The 8,909-nt window shown below is 37.3% G+C and overlaps 1 long non-coding RNA gene across 1 annotated transcript in view; it reads right to left on the bottom strand.

Annotated features, from left to right (window-relative positions):
* The window catches only part of LOC107751981 (uncharacterized), a 65,008-nt gene extending 60,232 nt beyond the window's left edge, over window positions 1–4,776 (bottom strand). Inside the window, exon 1 of the long non-coding RNA XR_001641321.1 lies at window positions 4,721–4,776. This is a non-coding gene — a long non-coding RNA (uncharacterized LOC107751981). The remainder of the gene's footprint in view (window positions 1–4,720) is intronic.
* Between the last annotated feature and the right edge of the window lie 4,133 nt (window positions 4,777–8,909).

Here is an 8,909-nt window from a genome sequence, read left to right as displayed (position 1 = left end):
TATAAGTGATTAAATACAAGATTAATAGTAGTTATTAAGATTGATGTTGTTTGGAATTGGTAAAATGTGCTTGGAAAAAAATATAATCAGAATATCAACTTGCATAATAATTATGCATGCACTGTATTTTCCCTCTTCCGCTGTCATCAGCCATGCATGGAATGTTGTGATTGGTTGTCAAGGCAGCCAATCAGAATTTAGCATCCTCGTCTCTGATTGGCTGGAATTATGGCATATTGTAATGCTGGGTTGTGTTGAGAAAGCGAGCCGTTGGCATGTAGAGAGCACTGAGGGCGGGCATCAGGTGAGCAAGCTAGTGAAACGTTGCACTCGCAAAAGAGAAGGTCTGCACAAATCCAAAAACTTATTTTAAATGCAAAATTGATTTGTGCGCTCAAAATACTTTTTTCTTTGCAAAACTAACATTTTCTCCACAAAACTCAGATCGCGCGCGTGCAAAATGCACTTTTGCGCGCTCAAAATATGATCTTTCGTGCGCAGAATTGTGGCAGAGATGTAATCCCATAGATGTCAGAAAACCTTAACACACATAATGATTATGAAGCGTTTCTGCAAGAAAAAAAAAAAGACATGGGCTATTCTCCCCTGACTCCTTTTTACCATTTACAGAGTCTAGGGCTGTCATAAAAACAGGTGTGATTTCTCAGGACATCCATTTCAGTGATAGTAGGGACAAAAAAATTATAATAACAAAAATGTTAGCTTTAGTTAGCAAGAATCAAATCACGTTAAGGTTACTATTTTTTTAACCTTTTTATTTCAAATTTTTTAAATGCAGAGTTCGGGTCAGCTGTTTTTGTCATGTTTGTTATTCAGGACTTTTTTTACAAACTGTAAGCCTGTAATATAAACTACATTAGTTTCTTTAACTCTACATGATGGAAAACCAAAGAGGCTGGATAGAAATCAGAAGGAGAAAAAATCTTGGGAAAAGTCTGACAACAATAAAGCATAAGCAGGCAGTGCTGCAGACAATGTCAAACTATTTACATCACTATGAGTGAACGCTGACTTACGACACCTTTGATTCGGATAACATCACTACAGAATAAGGCTGAAGTGATGGATAACTGCATAACAGGTTTATGGTTCCCCTGACAGGCACACACGAGGTTCCAATGAAGGATGGATACATTAAAAGGTGTGAGAGTGAGTGTTTAATTGTTTAGTTTTGAACATCCTTCTTTCACTGTCTGCTTTAATTAATTTCAAAATAAAAAGAAAAATGCCGCTCCAGCAACAGTGGGGTTAAAATGTTCTTTCGGTGCATTTTGCAGATCAAGTGAACAATTCTTTAGCTTTGAAATTTTAAAGCCCCTCTGTCTTGGTAATAAACTATCATGCGATAATTAACTATCATGGCAAATCAGCAAGCAGTCAATCAAGGCTGCAGTTTTTCTTTCTTTTAACTGAGGTCAGGGGGGCAAGTACAAAGGCACTGTGAACATTTCATGAGCTCCTGAGGAGCGATATCAGTTGAAAATGCATGTTACCTCCAGACAGTGTTTGGTAAATGTGCCCCATGTGTGATTCTCTTAAGCTTGCCCTCTACTGCTGACCTCTCACCTCTGCACTCCAGGTTGGAGTTGCCGCGCAAACACAGATGAAGCGCATCACCTTTCGTCAGGCACAGGTAAGCTTGGCCCCAACCGAGCTGCTGGACCAGGGGTCAGGCTTGTGGCCCAGCATGCAACTGGTTTCGGTCACATCAGGTCCTTGCACCCCAGAGATTAGCTTGCAGATGGACATCGTCTAAGACCTTGATGTGTGGCTGCGATAGTTTCTGTTACTGTGCTTTTAATTAGGTCCAGCAGCTGCCCATTCCTGGTCCGAAACTCCACTATCTGCCAAATCTCTTGCAGGTGGCTATCACAAATACACCAAAATCAGTCGCCACTCTCAGGTGCGCAACGTCCAGGGCGGAGCCTCCGCCACGTCATGCTTCCCTGTTTGGCACAAACAAGTCTGATGCACAGAGGCTGAGCTAACACAGCCCAGTTGCAGTGAGACATGGTTAAGATTCACAGTTCCATCACTACGACCAGCATGTTCCCAGCTTACCGCCAAGCGGGTGTGAAATTATGCAAATATATGCTTCCCGTCTATCATCTTTTGGCAAATTTATTGGCCCAATTTCTTAAACATTATCCTTTAAAGATATATTAGCAGGTTTGAGTGTGAAAACAAACTTTCACAATGCGACGAGACGTGCTTCGCCGGTTTTCTTAAAGGAATGTTTCGGGTCCAGTATAAATTAGGCTTAGTTGACCGCTTTTTTGGTATGATTACTGCAAAAATTAGCATGCGTTTATTCCTCATTTTCTGTACAGAAAAAAATATAAATTGTGTTACAAGTGAAGCACTTACAGTACAACTGAAGTGAATGGGGCCAATATGTAAACATGAAAATATCCACTGCTTTAACAGTATAGACAGAAGACGTGCACAATACACATGCATACGCATGATTTTAGTGTAAACAAAACTTAGTAACATTTTCTTGTCTTAAATTATATCCAATTTTATCTTTGCCACGACAACATAAAACCCTAAAACAATTGTAAAAATTATTATTTAAATACCTTACAGCTCAAATAATAAACAAGTTTTAACCGAAGAATAATTGTAAGTGCTTTCATATAACATAGAAAAATTGGCCCATTCGCTTCCATTGTAAGTGCTTCTCTATAAACTCCATTTTTGCTTTTTTTAAAGTACAAATTATTTTTCGACGTAATCAGCATTGTCCAACAAATGCTGTCAGTTGAGATTCTCATGTAGAAAGTTGTGCATGTAGCTCAAAATTCATCTAACATCCACCTGCCTTTGTCACTTCCAAGTTAGTAGATCGCTGCACTGAACTTGACTAAAGATAAAAATATGGGAGGCTGGTTAGGCATACTAATACCCTGGATTCATTAAATGAATAGGGGTCTTATTCCCCTTACCATGGGTTCACAGATGCCCTTGTAGTTTGCCGGGGCTAGAGGGTGCGCAGCACTTTGAAAGCCCTTACCGGCATATCGAGCGCATTTTAATACAGTCCTTTTGAGGCTCCTGGTAGGATGCAGAGTAACTCCTCACCTTTAAGTTCCCGCACCTCTCCATGTGATCTCGTCAGATAGCCACGGCTGTGTCAGATCAGGCCCAGGCTGCACATACACTAGGGGGATGGAGAGGGCCATGCAAGGCAAATTAGACCAGCGGTGTTCGTTTCTAAGTAGAGGCCATTCTTTCCCGAAGACGTGAGTCCTTGAGAAGCAAGCACTCAGGAGTGCTTTGATGTGGAAAGGTGCCCAGTTTAAGGCTCTGAAACATGATCAGCAGGGGAAGCTGCCCTCTCATTGGTCAACTGCGAATAATATACAGATTTAATTACGTAGAGAATGAAGTGCGTGGTCCAAAGATATCCTTGATGGTGTCCGTTATGACTGTCGTCCCATATTCAAAACCATCAAGCCACAATAAGAGCCGAGCATCATGATCACAGCCCGAAAAATCAAAGAGGCTTCAGAAAACAACAACAAAAGGAAATGCTCTGGGAAAACAATATTGTTTTCCATGCATTGCTAATCTTTCAAATTTTTGAATGCACAGAATCGGCACAAGGACAAATAGCAAAGGATTTCAATGACAACAACAACATATTCTACAGGTTGTTTCAGCTTCAAAAATATGTTTAATTAACAGACACAAAATATAGGGATGCCTCATATCCATGACAATATCCCTTTGCCCAACAATAATACAACAGCCAGTAACAAGACACCAGAAAGACACTGCAGTGCAACTGATTCACAGAAATGGAAGGCTTTTACATCAGTTGGTCCTGTGTTACCGTATGCAATGGCTGAATTATCCAACATAACTCAGTTAAGGCAAATTAAATAAAACAACTAGTAGTTGTAAACAAGGTTCTTGCTGTCACTGAAAATGGCATCTTGTATTTGTTTACAGGCCAGCTAGTGATTTTGACGCTGAAGTGATTTCTTTTGAAGCAATGCTGTTTGCAGCTGCAAAGATTGTGGCTTGGTTAGAAAGCAGGCACACAGCCCCACCCCTACCCCTGCGTTTTAAATGGGCTTTTCCCCTTTGGTCTTTGCACAGTGGTGTGGCAACTAAGGATCACAGGTGGGAGCCTGCCTCTACCAAATAAGCTTCCTCACTAAGGACGGGATTTGGCGCTGTTATTTTTCTATTATGGCGGAATAATGTTAAGCCTTTAGAGGCCATCTTTCTGTTGCTATGGTAGCCCATATTTCCTGCAGGGGTTGCGACCCTGAGTGACTAGTGTGCAAAGCCAAATACCACAAACCCTGTGAGGATTAGAAATGTGGACTTACAGTTATGGAAAACAGCTCAAATATGACCGAACCTTTCTAAGACTGAGTGACAAGTTTATTGAGATCTCTTTTTTTTTCAACTCATTATGTCAGTCGCGATTTCAAAAATCACTTGTCACATCTCCAAGTCCAAGTCTCCACGCCCATCTGTTGGTTTATACACCAGTTGGATTTGAAATTTCTCTCCCTTTAGCCAAAATGTTAACAGTCTTTTTTAGAAACACACCCGCTAATTTACAGATATTTACAGATGAGGCGCGTACTGTCCTAATACGAACAAAAGCCACATTATAACTAAGTAAATCTTCTAATAACAAGCAAATGAAATACATTGCAAGACATTTCCGGTGACTTACCTTGACTGAGGGAGACAGGAAAGGAGACTTGAGCAACCAATCCTGCATTACTTCACAACAACAGGAAATGACCCAAAATGTTTAAAAAAATTAATTAAGAGAAGCCGATTTCAGCATCAGCAGAGTAATCAATGTTCATCTCATTTTTATTTTATTAAAAGATAAAAAGAATAGATAAAAATAAAAGTAGATGACTGCATGTGCAACGAAAATACGCTTTTAGGACGCAATAAAAAAATAAAACGTTTTGTAAATCAGTGATTTTTTTTATGCTAGGTGTCTCAAACTTTTATATAACATTTCATTATAACAATAACTAAAGTAGTTTAAAATTGTAAAACATATCTGTAAACTTTGTGGAAACATAATGTCAAGTGCAACGGTGGGCTGCTATGCTATTATGGCTGCTTCAAATGTTCGTTTAAATTAAATGTAATTAAAAATAATTATCCTGCTTTCAGAATTTCAGAATTTTGGCACCCCCATCGCCATCCCACACCCAGCCAAGCGTTATGTCATTTTAAATATTTTAATCGAACATATTTTAGTCAAAAGTGCAAATGAAATTGAAAACATAATCAACAAAATGCATAAAATATAGGATAATAAGTTACATAACTTACAAACAACTTACCTAACAACTTACATAATAACTTGCAAAATATATAAATACATAAAACATAACATAAATCATACAGAATACAATTTGATGAAATCTAAAATAGCATAATATTTTTGTGTGGTTTAAAGTAGGTTTAGGGGTATAGGGTTGGAGTTGGGGATAGAAAACGCAGTTTGTAGAGTATTAAAGTAATTACATCTATGGAATATCCCCATAAAAAATGGAAACCTGTGTGTGTGTGTGTGCTATAATCTTTCTCGCAAAAATGACTGTCTAATTTTATGTCTAATGTCTAATTTTGTGAGTCCAACAGAAGTTCCTGTAAAGTTACCCTCGTTGTAGCCATTTTATTTATTTATTTACATGAATATCAAATTCAACATAATAGCCTCCTCGTTCAGATGATGCCAGTTCTCTAGTTTAACATCCAATAACATGATCACAAATCAAATGATAAACACAAGAAAATTAGGCCTATACTTCAAAATTCGTTTTCTTTCTTAATTCCATTATATTTTTACAGATTAGTTTACAGTTAGTCATTTCTAACTGGTGATGGTGCCACAATTCACCTCACTCCTCTTACGCCCTTATCAAGACTTTGTAGACTTCGTTTCATTAACAAAATACATACTTAACATAATATCATTTAGATTTTTTTATTTAACCTTAATGTAAAATGCATTGTTGTTTATGATTCTTGTCGATCTTTAAAGCTACTGTATTTTATCGGTTCTCTACTTTTTTTCCTCAGCCAACATTGTTTCCACTCCGTTAAAACAAAAATGTCAAGAGTTAAAAAAAAATCAGTCCCAGAGTTTGATCTTGAGACTGGCGGCACTGAGCTCGCATCGCTCAACAGGATCCAAATGTGAAGGAGGAGAAGTATTTTGGGTAGGCTATCAGATTGCGCCATGGAAAAGTTACTGAGAGTATTTGATAGAACCTGTTGAACTTTACTCTGGGGGACTATACGCTATTTCCAGAACTTTAATGCTGCTTGGAACATTAACTCATGAAGTCCTTTAACTTTGGATTGGAGATTCACAGTTTTAAAAGATCAAATGCTTCCATTTCTTACTAAGCACACCGAGATGTCCTGCTGTTAAAGGGGCATTTTTGAGCTACCGCTTAACCAAGATGCTCAGATTTTGCTTTCATTAATCTCTTTTTTCTCACTGTGTCCTTATACCCATTTCAAGTGCGCGGATGCAGGACTGACGCTTAATGAACGTGTTACGCTATCCGAATCCGAGTCTTTACCAAGTGACACTGATGTGGTGTGTCACCTACTGTTCTAACCCGAGTAAAGGCGACAGGGTATCTATCGCGCCTGTTCTGCCACACTGTGCTCAGGTGTTTTAAAGTCGCACTTTTCTATACTCGGTTTGGGTTGACAAAAGTGACATTCAGGCTTTAAGAGTTCCGTTGTCAATGTAGCGCTTAAAAGTTCTCTGGGAGTGTGATTTCACTCGCTTTGATGTAAAGGTCCCCAGAGAGCAGGTTTCAGCATTCTGCTCCACCTAACCCCTCTGCCTATAAGAACCCCATTTCTCTGACTGCTAATGAACTCCTTTTGTGACATCTTATTTCCCTGCTCGGTTCATAATAAGTTTTTATACTGTATTGTATGGTTTAGTTTTTAGTTTTTGTTTTATTTTATTTTACACGATATATATATATAGCCTATATAGAATAGTCTTCAGGCTTTAAGAGTTCCGTTGTCAATGTAGCGCTTAAAAGTTCTCTGGGAGTGTGATTTCACTCGCTTTGATGTAAAGGTCCCCAGAGAGCAGGTTTCAGCATTCTGCTCCACCTAACCCCTCTGCCTATAAGAACCCCATTTCTCTGACTGCTAATGAACTCCTTTTGTGACATCTTATTTCCCTGCTCGGTTCATAATAAGTTTTTATACTGTATTGTATGGTTTAGTTTTTAGTTTTTGTTTTATTTTATTTTACACGATATATATATATAGCCTATATCGAATAGTCGTTCATGCTATAATTAGTTTGGTTTCAAAAAAATGATGCTGTTTTTGTTTCTATTAGCCTGCTGTCCAGATGTGCAAATCATGGAGCAATTTTTGGCTGTCTGAGTGATTGTAGATTATATCATTATTCGTACTAATTTTATAGGAGAAAAGGTGGTGTGAATAAATATATTTAAAATCTTCCTTTTTGACATGGTAAAGTTATAGAAACTTTATGTGCTTTGTGAAATGTGAATACAGCATTGTTGATTTAGTTCAAATATGCGTTTCAAATATATGAAAGGCCTGTGGAAAATAATAATGTAATCCTTTGTTATTGTATCAACAAGAAATGTGTCTTGCGCTCTCCCACAGCGCAGCTCACCTGTGCAACCTGCGCCGCGTCTGTAACCTCTCTCCTGGACACCTGCATTAGTGTAGATTAAATGAGGACATTTCATTTTCGTATCTAAATAAACATGACAGACACACAGTAATGAGCTAACACATTTAAGTTGATGTCTTTATAAAACTAAAATAATAATAATGATAATAATAATTGCTTTTAGTTGTTTGTTTATAATCAATGTAATTCTTAGTTTTTTCTTTTTCCTTTTCTTCTTCTTCTTTTTAATTGTCATGTGTTTGATGCAATTAAGGTTTGGAGAGTAAATAAACTTAAGTGAGTGTCGTGTATAATTTATGTCAATGGGTGAATGGCCATTAGTAAATATAAAACAATGCACATCTTTATTTAAATCTTTAGTTTTACTTAATTGCATTATTTGTGAGTGTATCTGAATTGTTCCTTATGAAATTGCTTTTCAATTTCTAAAAACGTAATAGCTTTGTTGATCATCTTTTTTGTAAAAGTGTTCAGCTGCTTTTGAAACTGTGACAAGGCAAATAAATAATCGGTCCATGGTGACAATATTGTTATACTTTACCTCCCAAAGACAATAAGTAAAAAAAAAAAATCCAGTGAAATAAAGAGGAAAAACATCAATAATTTAGCTTTAAGTAATTAGTTTTAGGCTTTAATATAAAGTAAAATTTCAGTCGGACAAGGCTACATGTTGTAATTTCCTGACACCGGACATGTGAGAACTTAGTAACTTATACCTGGCTACAGTGATTTGATAAATAAAAATACTCCGAAATACTATAGATTCTCATTATTAGAGTTTAAAGATATAATAGTGACGAAAATGTCATAATATTAAATAATCATGTTTGAAATGTTCTTGCTTTTATTCTAGTCGCAGATCACGTAGAAAGTTACTTAGCATTACATGTTATTATGTTTATTTAATATCCTGTAATTTTCCCCCGGCACTAAAATATTTATTTGGCACATAGTGAGAAGTGATGCCGATCAGGTCAAACTGCTTAAGAGCAAACCAAAAAAAAAAAAGTCTTCTGTCAACGTATAATTGACCGTTTCGATTTAATGAGATGCTCCAATTCAGTAGGACATAAAAGGCAAGGCCCTCCTTTACACCATGTCAACACAGCCCTGTGCATTGTGTAAATTACTTGGATTATCTCGCCTTTGTGAGCAGAACAGTGGACCCTCCATATACACACTTAATTCA

The sequence above is a fragment of the Sinocyclocheilus rhinocerous genome, unplaced genomic scaffold (assembly GCF_001515625.1).
Source record: "Sinocyclocheilus rhinocerous isolate Xijiao unplaced genomic scaffold, SAMN03320098_v1.1 scaffold662, whole genome shotgun sequence".
Classification (NCBI taxonomy): Eukaryota; Metazoa; Chordata; class Actinopteri; order Cypriniformes; family Cyprinidae; genus Sinocyclocheilus; species Sinocyclocheilus rhinocerous.
Note: the sequence above shows the minus strand (reverse complement) of the source record. Positions and strands in the feature narration are given on the sequence as shown.